Source organism: Physeter macrocephalus, chromosome 8 (assembly GCF_002837175.3).
Source record: "Physeter macrocephalus isolate SW-GA chromosome 8, ASM283717v5, whole genome shotgun sequence".
Taxonomy (NCBI): domain Eukaryota; kingdom Metazoa; phylum Chordata; class Mammalia; order Artiodactyla; family Physeteridae; genus Physeter; species Physeter macrocephalus.
The window spans coordinates 157,981,932-158,003,649 of NC_041221.1; positions in this window are offsets into that span (position 1 = coordinate 157,981,932).

A 21,718-nucleotide genomic window follows, 5' to 3' on the forward strand; every position below is an offset into this window, starting at 1 on the left:
TGGGGTCTCCTTTTTGCAGGTTGCAGGTTCATAGTTCCCGTTGTTTTTGGTGTCTGTCCCCAGTGGCTAAGGTTGGTTCAGTGGTTGTGTAGGCTTCCTGGTGGAGGGGACTGGTGCCTGTGTTCTGGTGGATGAGGCTGGATCTTGTCTTTCTAGTGGGCAGGTCCACGTCTGGTGGTGTGTTTTGGGGTGTCTGTGACCTTATTATGATTTTAGGCAGCCTCTCTGCTGATGGATGGGGTTGTGTTCCTGTCTTGCTAGTTGTTTGGCATAGGGTGTTCAGCAGTGTAGCTTGCTGGTCGTTGAGCAGAGCTGGGTCTTGGCACTGAGAAGGAGATCTCTGGGAGATTTTCACCGTTTGATATTACGTGGAGCTGGGAGGTCTCTGGTGGACCAATGTCCTGAACTTGGCTCTCCCACCTCAGAGGCACAGCCCTGATGCCTGGCTGGAGCACCAAGAGCCTGTCATCCACACAGCTCAGACTGCTAATGTTGCGGGGGGGGGTCTCCTGCAGAGGCGGGAGGTGGCTCTGTCTCACTGTGAGGACAAGGACACTGGCAGCAGAAGTTCTGGGATGTACTGCTTGGCATGAGCCCTCCCAGAGTCCACCATTAGCCTAACCCTATTATTAGTTTTTGAAGGAACCTCCATACTGTTCTCCATAGTTGCTGTACCAATTTACATCCCCAAGAACAGTGTAGGAGGGTTCCCTTTTCTCCACACCCTCTCCAGCATTTATTGTTTGTAGACGTTTTGATGATGGCCATTCTGACTGTAGTTTTGATGTGCATTTTTCTAATAATTAGTGATGTTGAGCAGCTTTTCATGTGCCTCTTGGCCATCTGTATGTCTTATTTGGAGAAATGTCTCTTTAGGTCTTCTGACCATTTTTGGATTGGGTATTTTGGTTTTTTTTGTTTGTTTGTTTGTTTTTTGCGGTAGGTGGGCCTCTCACTGTTGTGGCCTCTCCCATTGCAGAGCACAGGCTCTGGACGCGCAGGCTCGGCGGCATGGCTCACGGGCCCAGCCGCTCCACGGCATGTGGGGTCTTCCCAGACCAGGGCATGAACCCATGTCCCCTGCATCGACAGGCGGACTCTCAACCACTGCGCCACCAGGGAAGCCCGGGTTTTTTGTTTTTTTGATATTGATCTCCATGAGCTGTTTGTAGATTTTAGAGATTAATCCTTACTCAGCTGCAACTTTTGCAAGTATTTTCCCCCATTCTATGGGCTGTCTTTTCGTTTTGTTTATGGTTGGTTACCTTTGCTTTGTAAAACCTTTGAGTTTAATTAGGTCCCCTTTGTTTTTATTCCTTTTACTCTAGGAGATGGATTGGAAAAGATCTTGGTGTGATTTATGTCAAAGAGAGTTCTGCCCATGTTTCCTGTAAGACTTTTAAATATGCAGTCTTACATTTAGGGCTTTAATCCATTTTGAGTTCATTTTTGTGTATGCTGTTAATGTTCTACTTTCATTTTTTTTACACGTAGCTATCCAGTTTTCCCAGCACCACTTATTGAAGAGACTGTCTTTTCTCCATCGAATAGTCTTGCCTCTTTAGTCATAGATTGTTTGACCATAGGTGCATCGGTTTATTTCTGGGCTTTCTATCCTTTATTATGTTGAGGTAGGTTCTCTCTATGCCCACTTTCTGGAGAGTTTTTGTCAAAAATGAGTTGAATTTTTGTCAAAAGATATAACAATTGTAAGCATATATGCACCCAACATAAAAGCACCTCAATACTGTAGTATAGTCTGAAGTCAGGGAGCCTGATTCCTCCAGCTCCTTTTTTTTCTAAAGATTACTTTGGCTCTTCTTTGAGGTCTTTTGTGTCTCCATACAAATTTTAAGATTTTTTGGTTCTAGTTCTGTGAAAAATGCCGTTGGTAATTTGATAGGGATTGAATTGAGCCTGTAGATTGCTTTGGGTAGTATAATCATTTTGACAGTATTGATTCTTCCAATCCAAGAATATGGTATATCTTTCCATCTGTTTGTGTCATCTTTGATTTCTTTCATCAGTGTCTTATAGTTTTCAGAGTACAGGTCTTTTGCCTCCTTAGGTAGGTTTATTCCTAGGTATTTTATTCTTTTTGATGCGATGGTAAATTGGATTGTGTTTCTTTAATTTCTCTTTCTGAGCTTTCGTTGTCAGTGCATAGAAATGCAACAGATTTCTGTGTATTATTAGTTTTGTATCCTGCAACTTTTCTGAATTCTTTGATAAGCTCTAGTAGTTCTCCGGTAGCATCTTTGGGATTTTCTATGTGTAGTATCATGTCACCTGCAAACTTGACAGGTTTATTTGTTCTTTTCTGATTTGGATTCCTTTTATTTCTTTTTCTTTTCTGACTGCCTGGCTAGGACTTCAAAAACTATGTTGGATAAAAGTGGTGAGAGTGGACATCCTTGTCTTCTTCCTGATCTTAGAGAAAATGCTTTCAGGTTTTCACCATTGAGAATGATGTTTGCTGTGGGTTTGTTGTATATGGCCTTTATTATGTTGAGGTAGGTTCTCTCTATGCCCACTTTCTGGAGAGTTTTTGTCAAAAATGAGTTGAATTTTTGTCAAAAGATATAACAATTGTAAGCATATATGCACCCAACATAAAAGCACCTCAATACATAAGGCAAATACTAACAGCCATAAAGGGAGAAATCAACAGTAACACAATAATAGTGGGGGACTTTCATCAATGAACGGATCAATCCAGACAAAAAATTAATAAGGAAACACAGGCCTTAAATGAAACATTAGACCAGATGGACCTAACTGATGTTTATAGAGCCTTCCATCCAAAAGCAGCAGAATACACATTCTTTTCATGTGCACATAGAACATTCTCCAGGATTGATCACATGCTGGGCCACACAGCCTCAGTAAATTTAAGAAAATTGAAATCATATCAAGCGTCTTTCTCACCACAACACTATGAGATTAAAAATCAACTATGAAGAAAACTGTAAAAAACACAAACATGTGGAAGCCGAACAATATGCTACAAAACAACCAATGAATCACTGAAGAAATCAAAGAGGAATTCAAAAAATTCCTAGAGACAAATAAAAGCACACAACAATCCAAAACCTATGGGACACAGCAAAAGCCAGTCTAAGAGGGATGCTTATAGCAATACAAGCTTACCTCAGGAAACAAAAAACTCAAATAAACAACCTAACCTTACACCTAAAGCAACTAGAGAAAGAAGAACAAACAAAACCAAAAGTTAGTAGAAGGAAAGAAATCATAAAGATCAGAGCTGAAATAAATGAAATAGAGATGAAGGAAACAATAGCAAAGATCAATGAAACTAAAAGCTGGTTCTTTGAAAAGATAAAACTGATAAACCTTCAGCCAGACTCAACAAGAAAAAAAGGGAGAGGGCTCAAATGAAAAAGGAGAAGTTATACCTGACACCACAGAAATGCAAAGATCATAAGAGACTACTACAAGCAACTCTATGCCAATAAAATGGACAACCTAGAAGAAATGGACAAATTCTTAGAAAGGTACAATTTCCCAAGACTGAACCAGGAAGAAATAGAAAATATGACTAGACCAATCACAAGTAATGAAATTGAAACTGTGACTAAAAAACTCCCAACAAACAGAAGTCCAGGACCACATGGCTTCATGGACGAATTCTGTCAAACATTTAGAGAAGAGTTAACACCTATCCTTCTGAAACTATTCCAAAAAATTGCAGAGGCAAGAACACTCCCAAACTCATTCAATGAGGCCACCATCACCCCGATACCAAAATAAGACAAAGATATCACAAAAAAAGAAAATTACAGCTGATATCGCTGATGAACATAGATGCAAAAATCCTCAACAAAATACTAGCAAACCAAATCCAACAATACATTAAAAGGATCATACACCATCATCAAGTGGGATTAATGCCAGGGATGCAAGGATTTTTCAATATCTGCAAATCAATCAGTGTGATATACTACATTAACAAATGGAAGAATAAAAATCATATGATCATCTCAATAGATGTAGAAAATCATTTATTTATTTCTTGACCCCATCCTCAGCTTCTCCTTAAATCATCTACCTGCCCATAAAATCCTTGTTAACAACTTACTGTGTCCTTTCCATAGTTCACTTAACACACACACACACACACACACACACACACACACACACACACACAGATTTTTGGACTTTTTTAAATAAAATGACACATTTTGTGGAATACTTGTGGAAAATATTGAGATTTTATATGAGAAAAGTATCCTGGAATCTAATAGTTTTGGGAAACACTGGATCACAAAAATTGAAGAGCATTATCTAATGCCAGACTTTTAGTGCATTTATCATAGAAATGTGTGCAAGCTATGTATTCCTCCAAATCATCTGACAGAGAAACCCTTAACAGGGAAATTAAGGCATTGGTATTATGAGGGACAGACTTTGGGAAACACTGACCTAACACTTGCAATGAATTTCACTTACTCTTTAACTGTAAATTCAGCTTTCATGCATTTGGAGACCAGACATATTCCAAATCAAGGGGCCAAGAAGCCATATATTAATTCTACTCTAGTTTCTTATTTTGCATACAGAAGTTGGGTTCTTATCCTCTTGCCTGGTAACCAAGCCTCTGCCTAAAACCTGATAATCAGAAACCAAACATCTGTCTTGGTTTCCTGTCCCGGCCTTTGATGTGAATTGTCCAAGATGTGGTGTACTGACCTGAAACCAAGTGGTCTACTTTCTGGTCCTCTAATAATTAAGTGTCTTCTCATCATGTTACCCAATACACAAGTTGCTATGGTATCCAGGTCTTCATTCTAAGTTTGCCCTCTCATCAATACATAATTACAGAAGGGAGTATAAAATTAATTAAAGAAGAAGAACATAGAATCATAGAGAAAATAAGTTTTGGCTTGGGTGTTTATTGAAATAGGGACATATGAGTTAAAAGGCTGTTCCTTTTTAGCTATGTTTAGTCTTCCTCATACATTTGATTGCTAAATTAGATGAGTTAACATATAAGGGCATGTAGCATTATGCTGGTGCAGTATAGGCAACAAACGTTAGTTTACATTTCACTCTTTAAGCAAGCTTAAACAGCCAGGATTTCCTTGTTTATAATATAAAGAATGTCTAGCAAACATAGTGGGACCACATAAGAACCTGTGATACTTTTATAGATCAATTCACATCTCTTAAAGTATAATTGTATATAGCAGTAACCTAATATACCCCCAAATAGCATGCAAACTAGAATGGTCAAGTGTTCCAACTCTTATGGATCATGTATTGGAAGCCAAGCACTACCTTAAGTCCTTAGATACTTATGCTACATAATAATCACAAAAATCCTGTGAAGTTGCCCAGGGTCACATAGCTAGTTCATGAAAGTGACTGGATTCAAACCCTGGAAGCTGATAAAGAGCCCTTATTCTACTCCCAAAGCTGTACTTACTCCATATCAACTCTCACTTAATAGGAGATATGTATTTAATATAAGCGGTTTGTTGTAATTAAGAGAAGTCATATCATATTCGAGTCAGGGTAGACACTGCCTCTCTTCTCATATTGTCTCCAATCTCTACAAGAGTGCCTGCATCAGACACTAGACAGTTACTTTTTCAAGAAAAAAATCTGATTATATTTTGTTTGGTGTTTTTGTAGGGTCAACAATTTTTGGAGAATTTTCTCTTCAAGCAAAGGAGAGCTGGAGATGCTAGAAAATTAACTGGGTAGTAGGCAAATATTTTAAAGGTATTGCAGAAATTGAAGTCAATAAATCCGAGAGTAACTGTCCAAAAAAGGGAGAGAGAGTGACAAATGCAGTGAATTCCAAGAAGTAAAGGCTGGTCAAAGACAAAATGTGTTCCTCTGCCCAGAGTACAGTATTCCTGACCTCTGAACATGAGACTCAGAACTACTGGGAACCAAGGGTACTAAACATGATTAAATAATAAACTAGTGGTGTGAATAAATAATATCTCCATGGTAAATAACTGACACACAAAACCCAGCACAAGTTTTGCCACAGATGGCAAGCAAACAGTGACTACTGATACAACTTAAGGAGGTAGCATTAAGTTTTTGTTATTGTTTAAAAGACTGGAGATAAAGCAGGAAGTTAAATTGGAACAATTAAGCTTTGCACACTGCATAGTGATAGTCATGTATTCCTCAAGATTGATATTCCCACATGATTACATCAAGAAATCGGAAAGAGATGAATTTGCCAATTATTCCCAATCGATGCAAGAAAGAATATGTGTTAGAGTAGAACAAGCAAACAATCAAAATTCCCTCCTCTCCTCAATACCACAATTATCTCTAATTTTTTGAAACAACTCTTAATCCTTTCCAACAGGGTCTTTCATGTTGTCCTTAACAAAATCTAATACAGGTTAAAATCACAATATTTTAAAACAGTTACCTAAGAAATCATCTCCAGTCTAGAAAAATGATCCAATCCAAAAATGGGCAGAAGACCTAAAGAGACATTTTTCCAAAGAAGACATACAGATAGCCAAAAAGCACATGAAAAGATGTTCAACATCACTAATTGTCAGAGAAATGCACATCAAAACTACAATGAGGTATCACCTCACACCGATCAGAATGGCCCTCATGAAGTCTACAAACAACTAATGCTGCAGAGGGTATGGAGAAAAGGGAACCCTTCTACTGTTGGTGAGAATGTAAACTGGTACAACCACTATGGAGAACAGTATGGAGGTTTCTCAGAAAACTATAAATAGAACTACCATATAACCCAGCAATCCCACTCCTGGGCATATATCCAGAGAAAACTCTAATTTGAAATAATACATGCACCCCAATGTTCACTGCAGCACGATTTACATGGAAGCAACCTAAACGTCCATCAACAGAAGAATAAAGAAGATGAGGTACTTATACACAGTGGAATATTACTCAGCCATAAAAAGGAATGAAATAATGCCATTTGCAGCAACATGGATGGACCTGGAGATTATCATACTAAGTGAAGTCAGTCAGAGAAAGACAAATATCATATATCTCCTATATGTGGAATCTAAAAAGAAAAATGATACAAATGAACTTACTTACAAAACAGAAATAGAGTCACAGATATAGAAAACAAATTTATGGTTACCAGGGGGGAAAGGGGAGTGGAGGGATAAATTGGGAGATTGGGATTGACATATACACACTACTACGTATAAAGTAGATAACTAATAAAGACCTATTGTATAGCACAGGGAACTCTACTCAATACTTTGTAATGACCTATATGGGAAAAGAATCTAAAGAAAAGAGTGGATATATGTGTATGTATGGCTGATTCACTTTGCTGTTCAGCAGAGACTAGCATAACATTGTAAATTGACTATACTCCAGTAAAAATTTTAAAAAAGAAAAAGAAATCATCTGGAGTGTAGAAATTGAAACCAGTTCAAGCTGCACGTCTGAAGCTCACGAAGTCAGTTACTTACTAAATTCCTCAGTCTGTCCTCAGTCAGCTTCTTGTATTATATTAGAAATTACTTTATCATTCAATTGGCTGGGGCTAATACCTCTTCCTCCCCCTCTCTCCCTTCCTTCCTCTCTACCCCTTTCCCCCACCATCAACATAGGAAATTAAGGGAAACCGCTGGGCAATTAAATGGAGTGAAAATATTTTTTCCAATGCTTTAAAAAAAAAATTTGTATGTATGCAAATGCATCATAGCCCAAGTTCTATTGGATGTCTCTTGAACTATAATCATATTAAAACAATATAGACCCAAGATATAATTAAAATGTGATAAAAGTTATTTATGATTATTGAGATGCTAGAACTAAATAGGTTTTACATTTAAACCAGCGTGTTTAGTTTTCTTTGAAGTGTGTTCATGTTCCACATCATGTATGCAAAATTAATGATCAAAATGAAAAAAGAAGAAAGATGTAACAGAACAATGTTATAGAAAGTAAAGTGATCTTATTACACAGTGATTTAAAACAGCACTGGCTTTAAACCTGAGGGGGAAAAAGGTAGAATCTGAATATAGTCTTATCAAATGGCTCTCACATTGATGTTGATTTAAGGTTTTGCACATGGAATCTGGAGAGGTTTGGTGGTTGATGCTTATATTTGAAAGTCAGTAAGCCCTGTGCCCTACATTTATCTCTCTGCTTAGCATAGCAATAATGGTAATCCCCTGGCAGTATTTTGACTTGAACCTTTTGACCTATCTTGAACTCTCGTTCAATGTTCACTATAAACATCACTTAATCACCTTTTCTCTTTTGCTTCAGTGGAGCAGCCAGTATGCTCTATCTAAAATCATTTTGTAGAAAAGACATTTTCATATCAAAATTCCTATGACTTTAATTATACAATATCTTAGAAATTTTTCACAATCCTTTTCTCTGTTTACTTTCTGAATGTTCACTTTATCATTCTGTAAGCCACACATTTATAAAGGCTTCATTCCACTTACATCTCCCGCTTGTGTTTTGGAAAGAATTAGACACTTACATATTTGTGTCTGTTGTATACCAATACATGGAAGATGAAGAGTATTTTGCTCTTTGGGGTTTAGCAATGTTGTATAACTTTAAAACATAAAAGCATTTTCAGTTGCTTAATCTTTTTTTCTCTTCCAACACCCAGTACACTAAAAAAACAAATTTTAAAAAATCCAAATAAACAAAATGTCTTTTTGAGATAATAGCAGGGTGACCTCATTTCTGCTGCTACCTTCAGATTCAGCTCTGTCATTGTTTCCTATATGGAAGCAGATTGGATTTCCTGGCTTTTCAGTTGCCCAGTTTTTGCAGGTGTTTTTGTGGTTTTTTTGCCTCATTTTGAAGTCAGCTGACGGAAACACTGGTTTTCCAAGATTATCTTTTTTCTTGGACCCATGATAAAAATGAGTCAAGCACAGCTGAATAGTGATGCTGTTTACAGAAATAAAGTTAATCAAGGGAGTTTAAGAATTTGGGGGCGGGGGGTTAGTAAATGTTAGTAATAAACACATTTTTCTTCTTAAGAGTGCAACATCACTTACTCATTGTACAGACTCAGGGAGGCATGTGATCTCAGTAACCACCATAAAACAGTTTGGCCTATGCTGACAGGACACAAATCAAAGTTTTAACATATAAAACTAGTGTTCTTACTCTATCTTATAAAGTATGATAATCCAACTGCAAGGTGTTTCTTATTGCTGCTAAGCAACCCTTTTTATTTATCTTCTGCTGGCTCCTCAGTATGTGTCCAACTTGTTTCACCCCTTTTCTCTTCTCCTCTAGGATCTAAGATCTCCTTGCTCTTTTTAACTAGTGTTCCCACTCCCATGTGCTTGGGAAGGCTAAGTTCATGAGCTTCAGCTTGCATCTTTGTCCCAATTCAACATATTTCTCAGTTTGCACGTACCCTTTCATCTTCCTCTTGGGTCTCAGAAAAATCCTCATCTCTCTTTATGTCTAGAGTTAAACCTTCCTTTCTGACCTCAGATTCCGTCATGGCCCAACTCCAGAGGCACTCTGCTACCATTCTAACAAACACCTCTGGTTTTGAGCTCAAGTTCTCCCTCTTGACTGGAGAAGATTCTTGTCTTCATACACACTCCCGCTTTCCCTGCTGTTCTCATGGTCATTCTCTTATCCTTGTGGTATGTGAACACTCTTTAGGACATATTTCCTCTGAAACTAGTCGACAAGGACTCCCTCCTTCATTAATGACTTCACTTCCTTACTTGCCCAAAATTCCTTTAAGAACTACATATGGGTCCAATTTTCATAGAATATTTCCTAAATATCCAATTTATTTTCTAATCCCAAAATTAACCTCGCCCAAATCTAAAATCTAAGCTATAGTCACTGCAGCTCCAATTCACATCCCCACAATCCCTCAGACAGACACTTAAGTTTTCCATACTTTCCAAGTCAACATACACATGATGGTTCTATCATGTAAAACATCTAGTTTAGTAACTACAGTAGTAAATTGGCAATTTAATTTTTTATTTGGTTTTAACTCTAATTTTAAGATGCTATGGACAGGTAAGCCTTGGTTTCTTCCTGGTTTTTGAACTTCCAGGTTTTCTGTGCATATAATTACCATTAAAACATGACAGAGTTTTCTATTTGATATTGTTAAACTTACTCTAAAAGCAATAAAATTTTGTTGGACATGATGAGGATTCAGATCCCTCTAACCCTATAATTCAATAATTCCATGTTTCTCAGCACTCTGTACCTAGGTCTGAATTTACATAATGATGAGATTCATGTTAGAAAAAAATCAAAGGGAGGTTATTCCAAAATTCTTAACTCAGAGTTATAGAGTTTTCATAGTATATTTTAAAATGTAGGAGATGCTTTTGGGCATGTTATATGTATGTCAGTCATATTTTTTGAGAAACTACACTAATCTGAAAAATATATAATTTGAGGATAAAAAGTTAATTTTTATGTCTTATTCATGAAATAAAACTTTCTTTGATGATTTCTAATATATTTATAATTATTAACTCTATTTTTGTGTAACTTCATTAGATACATTTATTTAATACAAACTATATCCTTTCAGCAAGGTGATACAGGAGTCCTATTTTGACCACAAAGTTCATTGCCCTTCAGTGCTTCTTTACATTAGGGGACTCCCTCAGATTCTTTTCATGAATAATTTCATTTAAACGTTTTCCAAAGGAATACACTTGGCCCCAGAGTCAATGGAGCTCCATCATAAAGGACAAGGGAATCTTTATCATGCAGACAATAGAATGCTATGCTATTCCTTGTCTACCCCAAATCTTTGTGCCCACCCTGTTGGTGAAGGCCCCCAAGAGGTCAGCAGGCACTTCAAAACATGCTATTCCACATAAGTAAGTTCCCATGTATTTTTATAAAGTATTAATTTCTCCATTACTATATCCCACAAAAATCCATAAATCATTCATGTAAATATAGACATGCAGAATTTTATTTTTTACAGAAAGATTCTTTTGTAAAGGTAGACTTAGACACTGAAGTATAATCTTAACTTTTATCAATTGCTGCTTAATCTAATCCCTGTCATTTTAGCAGGTTTTATTGTGGAATACTTTTTAAAACTTTATCTCAGATCATTTTAACTAAAATCACACTTAAATGGAATTTAGGAATCAAACAGATGTATAGTGTTTTCATCTCAGTGGGCAAACTGCCCTCATCATCCACTTTCATCACTTTCCTCTTTTCTTCCTCCAACTACTAAGTCATCATTCTTTGCAATTCTATTGTATTTCATAATATGTACTTCATCATTCAGGACTAATGAATGTGGCCTTACACTGATGATAGTTATTTCATAGCTTAGTCATGTTTCTCAACACACCTAATACCTACTTGAGGATGAAATTTATCTTATACATTGATGTCCCTATAAGAATGAGTACATTGTTGAGCTTGCATAATATATCTAAACAACATAATATATTCCACAAAAACAGGTAACTCGACAAATTATGAGCAAGTATCCATATCCAAATTATGAGCATGTACTCCATGAATATCAAATGCTGGACAAATTTCAGTGATATGAGCCACAATGTTCTGACCAAAATAACAGCATACTTTTGGCTCCTATAGAACATGATCTTCATTTGGCAACAAATGGGGATTTTGTTTTCACGTTGACTTTATAGAACCAAAAGAAAAGAAAGAAATAGCTTTGCCTATGAAGAATTATAAACATAAGTGTCCTTGCTTTGGACAGTAATAGGTCTCCCCTCTCATATCTATGTGGGTTTGAGACCTTGGTACTGCTCCGTTGTCTGCCCTTGTACCTGTCCAGACTCATGGGTGTGCTAAACCGCAAGAGAGAGGAGATTCATTCAGGTCAGTGTGGGAGGGGTGGAGGGAGCACATCTGCTGAAGAGAAGTAAAACAGAAACAGACCAGATGGCAGGAGTAATGAGGGTGAAGAGCAGAAAGGAAAATTCCCCAAAGATCTACCAATGGCATTACTACACATCTGCTGAAGGAAAAGAGACTAAAAAGGAGCCAGCATGGTTTCAGGACATCTGAATGAGCTGACTCAGTCAGGGGTTACTCTGCAGGCTTAGATTAAGAGTTGGTTAGGAATGGGAAAGGAGTGAACAGGACAAAAGATACGGACATTTTGCCCGATTTCTTTTGTGAGAACATTTCTCCATCTTTGGAAACTACAAATATTTAACAGCAATTATTATGCTCTGGTCCCAATCAGCATAAACTTTGTAAAAAGTAATTTTCTTTAAAAAGATCTTTGTTGGTGGTGGTGGTGGTAGTAGTAGATCTCTCGCCTTCATTAAAACCTTTGATAGTTTGCTACAATTTATAAAAGAAAGAAAATAGCTTGCTTAGCTTTCCACAGCCTGCAAAAATGAAAGTAAAACATTAAGAGATTCTAAAGATATTAAGTGATTATTGGTTTTGCATCATTTACCTGGTATAGAATTGACAGGTAACAAGCACTTTCTTAGTTATTTTACATATAAAAATTAAGTGCTGTAGTAAAATGCATCAGATATCTCTTTCATAGTAAACTATTTAGAACATGTAAAAATAAAACTTTTTGATCTCTTATCACAAGGAAATTGCTAACACTGATGACCAGTATTATTTCAGAGGACAAGAAAATAGTTAGAACATGTATTTTTTTATATGTGTATATATGTGGGAAGGAAGACAATGCCCAGAAAAAAGAGAAAAGATAAGTCAAAGCGATAATCTCACTGCTTATTCATCCCTAAAATTTGGATTGTAAAAACTTAGAGCGATGTAAAAAACATTTCCTACTGTTCTTCTCTTTGATGAAAATGAAAACAAAATGCTATTTTACCTTGAAAAATATGCTTACAAAATGAGTCTGAGCCAGCATGCATTATTGGACAATCTACCAAAATTGGAAATGAACAAATTAACTGATAAGTGCAGGAGGAGGATACAAATTATAGGGATAAAAGTTACCAGTTGCCTGCTCTATATAGAGAAACAGGGTGATAGCAATGATACTGATTATACTGACGATGCACATACACACACCAGTTGGCACAAGTCTCTTGAAACCATATAAAATTAGCCTGATACTATTTAAGGCATTTCTTATCTTTAAAAAAAATCAGCAATGAAATATCACTCTCTTGTGATGACCTATAATGCTATCCCTTATTGCAGGAAGTAAATTTTGTAAGAGTTTAGCATACTTTATAATTTATCTTAGGTCTTCCTAGAGTAAATATTCAACTCAGACATAACTGCAATTTGATGGAGAGTGCAACTTGAAAAAAAATCTTTAATGCTGAAATATTCCTAATGCCATGTTGAGTTACGGAGGCCATTAACAGAATTTGAGGGACTCCAATATTTCTGGTACCTGACCTACATATTCAGTAGTATGTTCTTATAGAGTTCTCCGTAAATGCAGGACTTTCTTTTCTGCCAAAGTAAAAATTCTCCCACAAAGGATACAACAGAATAATATAGTAGAAACAGATATAATAATATTTGTTAGAGTAGAAGTTCCTCATAATAAGAGGAATTGATATTTATGAAGTACACATGATACACCAGCCACTAGTTTAAGGGCTTTACATGTATGTATTAGATCTTCATTTAATCATACAATGACCCTATCATGAATGTACTACAATCATGCATATTCTTTAGGAGAAAAAAATAAAGACCAAGAAGTGTAAGTAACTTTCTTGGGTTCACACAGCTGTAAAGTTGCAGAGCTAAATTTGAACCCTGGTAGTCTGGTTTAGTAGCCTAGGTTTAATAATAATGTCACCCTGCCTTCCAATCAGGACAGCCTTAATAATAAGGAAATATCATTTCAGTGTTCTGCCTCTTTCACTCTGAACAAACATTATATTATCCATGTTAACTGTACGATGTAATATCAAAAATTTGTATATAGGTTCTTCAGAACAGGCCAGAGACAAGATGGCAGAGTAGAAGGACATGAGCTCACCTCTTCTTACAAAAATGCCAAAATCACAACTAACTGGTGAACAACCAACCATCAAAAAAAAAAATGCTGAAACCTACCACAAAAGATATCCTACCTACATCCAAACCAAAATCACAACTAACTGGTGAACAACCATCAAAAAAAAAAAAAAATGCTGAAACCTACCACAAAAGATATCCTACATCCAAAGACAAAGAAGAAGCCACAATAAGACAGTAGGAGGGGCACAATCATGATAAAATCAAATCCCATACCTGCTGGGTGGGCAACCCCCAAACTGGAAAATAATTATATCACAGAAGTTCTCCCACAGGAGTGAAAGTTCTGAGCCCCACATCAGGCTCCCTAGCCTGGGAGTCTGGCAATGGAAGGAAGAGCCCCCAGAGAATCTGTCTTTGAAGGCCAGTGGGGTCTGATCTTGGGAATTCCATAGGAGTGGGGGAAACAGAAACTCCACTCTTTGAGGGTGCACACAAGTGCTCAAGCACACCAGGACCCAGGGCAGAAAGCAGTGACCTCATAAAAGCCTGGGCCAAACCTATCTGCTGGTATTACGGATCTTCTGCAGAGGCGAGGGGTGGCTGTGGTTCACTGCAGGGACAAAGACACTGGTGGCAGTACTTCTGGGGAGTACTCTTGGAGGCTGCCATTTTCTCACTAAGACCTGGCCCCACCCAACAGCCTGTAGGCTCCATTACTGGGATGCCTCAGGCCAAACAACCAACAGGGCAGGAACACAGCAGTCTTCCTGAGCACACAGCTGCCCACTAAACACACCCCTTGACACAGCACTACCCACCAGAGGGACAAGACCCAGGTCCACCTACCAGTGGGCAGGAACCAGTTCCTTCCATCAGGAAGCCTACACAAGCCTCGTAGACCAGCCTCATTCACCAGGGGGCAGACAGCAGAAGCAAGAACTCTCTTGCATGTCTATACAATAACAACGAAAGATCAGAAAGAGAAATTTTTTTAAAAATCCCATTTACCATCACATCAAAAAGAATAAAATACCTAGGAATAAACCTACCTAAGGAGGCAAAAGATCTGTATGCAGAAAACTATAAGATGCTGATGAGAGAATTTGAAGATGACACAAACAGATGGAAAGATATACCACGTTCTTGGTTTGGAAGAATCAATATGGTCAAAATGACTATACTACCAAAGGCAATCTACAGATTCAGTGCAATCCCTATCAAATTACCAATGGCATTTTTCACAGAACTAGAACAAAAAAGTCTTAAAATCTGTATGGAAACACAAAAGACCCCGAATAGCCAAAGGACTCTTGAGCAAGAAAAATGGAGCTGGAGGAATCAGGCTCCCTGACTTCAGACTATACTACAAAGCTACAGTCATCAAAACAGTGTGGTCCTGGCACAAAAACAGAAATATAGATCAGTGGAACAGGAGAGAAAGCCCAGAAATAAACCCATGCACCTATGATCAAACAATCTACAACAAAGGAGGCAAGACTATACAATGAAGAAAAGACCATCTCTTGAATAAGTGGTGCTGAGAAAACTGTATAGTTACATGTAAAATAATGAAAGTAGAACATTCTTTTACACCATACACAAAAATAAACTCAAAATGGATTAAAGACTTAAATGTAAGACCAGATACTATAAAACTTTTAGAAGAAAACATGGGAAGAACCCTTTTTGACATAAATTGTAGCAAGATCTTTTCCAATCCATCTCCTACAGTAATGGAAATAAAAACAAAAATAAACAAATGGGACCCTAATTAAACTCAAAAGGTTTTGCACAGCAAAGGAAACCAAAAACAAAATGAAAAGACAGCCCATAGAATGGAAGAAAATAATATTTGCAAAGGATGTGACCAAGAAAGGATTAATCTCCAAAATCTATAAACAGCTCATGTGGATCAATATAAAAAAAAAATTAAAAACAAACAACCAAATTGAAAAATGGGCAGAAGACCTAAACAGACATTTCTCCAAAGAAGACATACAGATGGCCAAGAGGCACATGAAAAGATGCTCAACATCGCTAATTATTAGAGAAATGCAAATCAAAACTACAATGAGGTACAACTTCACATCGGTCAGAATGGCCATCATCAAAAAGTCTACAAACAGTAAATGTATGTGGAGCAAAGGGAACCCTTCTACACTGTTGGAGGGAATGTAAATTGTTACAATCATTATGGAGAACAGTATAGATGTTCCTTCAAAAACTAAAATTAGAGCTACCAAATGACCCAGCAATCCCACTCCTGGGCATATATACACAGAAAACCGTACTTTGAAAAGATACATGCACCCCAATGTTTACAGCAGTACTATTTACATAGCCAACACATGGAAACAACCTAAATGTCCATCAACAGATGACTGGATAAAGAAGAAGTGGTATATATATACAATGGAATATTACTCAGCCATAAAAAAGAATGAAATAATGCCATTTACAGCAACATGGATGGACCTGGAGATTATCATACTAAGTAAAGTAAGTCAGGCAGAGAAAGACAAATATCATATGATATTGCTTATATGTGAAAACTAAAGAAAAAATGATACAAATGAACTTACTTACAAAACAGAAGCAGACTCACAGACTCAGAGAACGAATTTATGGTTACCAGGAGTAAGGGTGGGAGGGAGGGATAGACTGGGAGTTTGGGATTTACATATACATACTGCTATATTTAAAATAGACAGCCAAAAAGGACCACTAAATAATGCTAGTTCATGTATAGCACAGGAAATGCTGCTCAATATTCTGTAATAACCTAAATGGGAAAAGAATTTGAAAAAAAATAGGCACATGTGTAACTGAATCTCTTTGCTGTACACCTGAACATAATACAACATTGTCAATCAACTATATTCCAACGTAAAAAAAAATTTATTAATTCGTGTGTATGTTAATTTAGTCAATATTTATTATCATGACCATAGCCATACAATAAATGATACATGCAATGAAAATAAAAATTTCTAAACTAGCTAAAGACACACTGAGGACTTGAATTATTAGGAACTTTTGCTTTCTGTTTCATAAATCTATTACAAAATATAATATACTTGAGAGACTAAAACTATTAGTTGAAGAGCCAGTCACAGAAATATGTAAATAGGAAAGAACCTTCTTTGTTTAGCAAAATAGTTCAGAAAAATCAATCGCCCAGAGGCTTGGCCAGGAAAGACCAGGTTTGAGCCAAAAGATGACAATAACTCAAGTGTTTTATATAATAAAGTAAGAGGAGTTCTGGGTTTCCCAAGTCAGTCCTTTAGAGAGGTGTAAAGGAACCAGGGAAGGAGGGAAGGAGAGAAAAGATGAGAAGACCTGTTCCCTACTTAGAATATGACTACTGAGAAATTCCTGAAGGTGGATATGGTTGAGGACTTTTAAAATTAGAAAGTCTAATTTTTCAATTTTATGTTACCTGCGTAGTAATGCAACCCTGCCCTGACTCTGCCTTATTACTCTAAACAAGCAGTTCTCAAAGTGTGATCCTCTGACCAGCAGCCCCAGCATTATGCAGGACCTTGTTAGAAATGCCAGTTCTCAGGAGAACCAGAAATTCTGGGGATGGGGCTCAGAAATGTGGGTTCAGCAAGCCCACCAGAGGATTATAATGTGTGCTCAAGTTTGAGAATGTCTGCCCTAAACTTAGCAGAATTCTGCTATTTCCTCAGCCTTGTGTGGTACTTCAGGAAATGAAGAAACTGGGTCACAGTCCAGCAGAGGTGTCAATAAGCAAGAAGTGAGATGCAAAGCAAAGGAAAAAGAAAGAATTCACCCAGGATCAGGGAATGAGTCAACAGCAATGAAGTGTTCAAGTCAATGATACTTGTTAGTCCCCAGAAACTCCAAAGATATTGTGAGACACTGAGTTTACCAGATTCTGTGTGATAGGGATTTGAGTTAAGTTTATAAATCTTAAATGATGGCTTGACTAATGATATTACTATAGCATGAAGATGTGGGGGGTAATAACACCTGATAGACATTTAGGCAATTCTCTAAAGAACTTTTTAGATTATTTATAAATAAAAACAATGATCAAGTTCCTTTTAATTTCATTGAAAAACCACCTAACCCATTGGAAAACAATTTTCTACAGGAATTGTTTTTGAACTTAGGTATCACTTTGTGAGTAGAAGTAATTCACACATGGGTAGGTGGCTTCTTGTGCTTGGTTTAAATTTAATATAACTTAATAGTTATAGAATTATCAGTCTTTTTTTCAATGTATTGACAATGATGTGTTCTTAAACAGCCCAAAATAGTTATAATTTGGGGAGTGTGCAAATCCCAATTGTGGGCTAGGGAACCTACTGAGAGGTTTGTTTGTGGGGACCATTTCCAAATTGGGGACAGTCAAAACCCGTGGTAGGATATGCTCTATTGCACAGACACTTACTACATTTACTCAAGAACTTATTTTATGTTTATCAACCTTCATACTTCGCTTTCCTGTCTCTTGGCTCTACTCTTAGATAGACACTTACTACGCTAGTCAGAATCCATACTGTCTTGTTTTCATAACTGACCCTTGATTTTCATCTGGAGAATCAAATGATAGAAAATACAACTCAAACTGACCCCTGCTCCCCGTCTCAATCCATGATCTCTGGAACAGCTAGACTCCACCCCACTTTACTTTCCCTTACTGCCCCCTACACACCCAATCACTGCCAGGGTAGGTTCATGACTTGGGTCTAGCAAGTAAGACCATCCTATTTGTCAGTGACAGTGTCTGCCTCAGATAGACTATCTCCTTACAGTGCCAAAATGGCAACCATGAGTTCTAGGCATTATACTCACAGCTTCGAATTAGCGTAAAAAAATCTTTATTCCCCCAAATAGTTAAAATAAAACCCTAGACATGACTACACTGTGGAGACAATTTCCAAATTGGGGATAGAGAGAATTTGGAAGCTAGAGTTGCTCTTCAGTGGGCCACTGTATTCCTTCTTACCCTTTCCTACCTCTATCAACACTTATAAATAGGTCTAACCAAATTTGGTGCTTTCCATCCCAGCAGGGCACTGAAGAACAACTCTGGCTTACTGCACTTCAGCCATACCTGAAGTTAGAACTCTCATAGCACATATTAGTTTTGTGAATTAAAAAAACAAATCCTTACTGCTTAAGCCAGTTCAAGTGGCATCTTCTAGGATATTCTTCCAATATAAAAGAAACCTACCCAATATGTGACTGAGAAAATAGCAGCAAAACCATTGACAGGTGGATTAGGGATTGTGTTTGTTCGTTAGGGATTCTTGAATACACTGCTTGTACTGGCATGCCCATTGTTGTGTAAGTGAGAAATATCACTATCCTAGCTCTGTAATATCCATAACCTAAAAATCAATACATTCTCCTGAGTTTATGCAAGCCAGATCAATAGTTGAGACTTTATACTTTACCTCCAATATCTTAAGAGCCACAGATGTGGAAAAGGGAATCCTAGTGTTGGTACCCATTGCAAAGCTGTCTGTGTCTCTAACCATTTCCGTTGATTTTCACTGTTGCAGTGCACACTGATGGCTGCTTTCACCAAGTAACCGCAGCTCTCCATGTACAGGCTTTATCTGGCATCCTTAGCTCAAACATGAGAAAGGATTAAAGCGTTAGGGAGTCAAGAAGCAATCCTCAATCAATGATGGAAGGGAGCAAGAGGATAAATGCCCCAAATTCCACACTGTTGGGAGTAAAACAACTCTGAAGCACTTCTATTCCATCTCCGAGGTCCCCAACAGGATTTAGCCCCAGTCAGTGACACAGTATCTGGTTCTTTAATTCATCCTTTTTTGGCTTATTTCCCTTTCATGTCTCACTTTCCTAATTCCTACTTTCCTACCATTGCTCCCGAAATCACCTCCAAAATGAACTTCTTACTCTCAAATCCTTGCCCTGAGTCTGATTCTGTTATTATGTGGGTAACCAAAGTATTTAATGAAGGTATATAGAATCAGAAAAAGTAACAGGAGGCATTAACAGGAGACACAACAACAAAGTTTATGGTAAGAAAAGCCTGAAAACAATATAATTTAAGTTGGAAAGTTCAGAAGCTAGTCCACACACAGAAAAGCTATGTCTTTTAAATAAAAATACCTACTTAAAAGAGCTTCAATGAGCAGACACCCAAATATACAACCACTCACATTTTAATAAATTATTTTCTAATCCTAAGGATTAATAGGACTGCATTTTTCCCTATCCAACAACCTTGTTTGGATATTCTGTGTTCTTCCATAGTTCTGAAATTTGGTCTCTGTAGATAATAAGCACTCAATTAAAGAAACTGATAAAGGCAGCTTCTATTTTTGCAAAACTATCCAATAATGTTATCTGTAGTAGAAGGATATACTTTTTTCCAGGAGATAATAGTAGAAGAGTTTCAATAAACTTATGCAAACTTTGCTATCAAGAATCTGGAAAGAAACTCTCAGGAAACCTCAGCTTGAAGTTTAATAGCTTGTGAACCATATGTCTTTCCAGTAACCAGTTTTGCTGGTAATTTTCTGCTATAAGACTGAAAAGAGCAGGACATGCTGAATTCCCAATTTTTAGGAAGTTGGTGAGAAAATCCAAGAGGAGTAAAAAAGCTCCAATGTATCTATGCTTAAAGTAAGCAGAGATTTGAATACCTGTCCTCAGGAATAATAGGCTAAATCCTGGATGGGAAACATTCACCAAGGGATGATAACAGCACCAGCAACAGGCAAAAAAACTAAACAAAACATACAAACAAACAAACAAAACCCATCAAACAGTAACATACTGCCCAAAGGAAAAGATAATCTTTACTGGGCAACAGGACATTAACTGAAAAATGCTCCTCTACCCTGCCCCATGAAAGTTGGTTAATATTTTACTTTAATTTCAAAATAAGAACATATACCATATCTTCTGCCTCCTACAAAAAATAAACCTAGTAATAAAATCTAATTTCAACAGCCAATGACTATTATACTTTCCACTTTGTAATTCCATTACATTTTTTTACTGTCTGCTCTCTAAGTTGGCACGTTGATTTAAAATTCAATGAAAATCTTATTAAAAAATATATTTGGGGAGGCCACCTGGGAACGCGGCCTCTGCATGCAGCACCCTACGAGCCAGCGAAACTAGACTAAGCAACAAAGGACAAGAAAAAAAATTTTTAAAAAGAACCAATTAAAAAAAATGTGGGATTAAGGAGAGAAGATGGCAGAAGAGTAAGACGCGGAGATCACCTTCCTCCTCACAGATACATCAGAAATACAGCTACACGTGGAACTTCTCCTATAGAACACCCACCAAACGCTGGCAGAAGACCTCAGACCTCCCACAGGGCAAGAAACTCCTCACCTACCTGGGTAGGGCAAAAGAAAAAAGAACAAACAGAGACAAAGAATAGGGACGGGACCTGCACCAGTGGGAGGGAGCCGTAAAAGACGAAAGTTTCCCACACACTAGAAGCCCCTTCGCGGGCGGAGACTGCGGGAGGCGGAGGGGGAAGTTCCGGAGCCGCAGAGGAGAGCGCAGTAACAGGGTGCGGAGGGCAAAGCGGAGAGATTCCGCAGAGGATCGGTGCCGACCGGCACTCACCAGCCCGAGAGGCTTGTCTGCTCACCCGCCGGGGCGGGCGGGGTCTGGGAGCTGAGCCTCGGGCTTCAGTCGGATCCCAGGGAGAGGTCTGGAGTTGGCAGACTGAAAACAGCGAAGGGGCTAGTGCGCCACGGCTAGCCGGGAGGGAGTCCGGGAGAAGTCTGGAGCTGCCGAAGAGGCAAGAGAC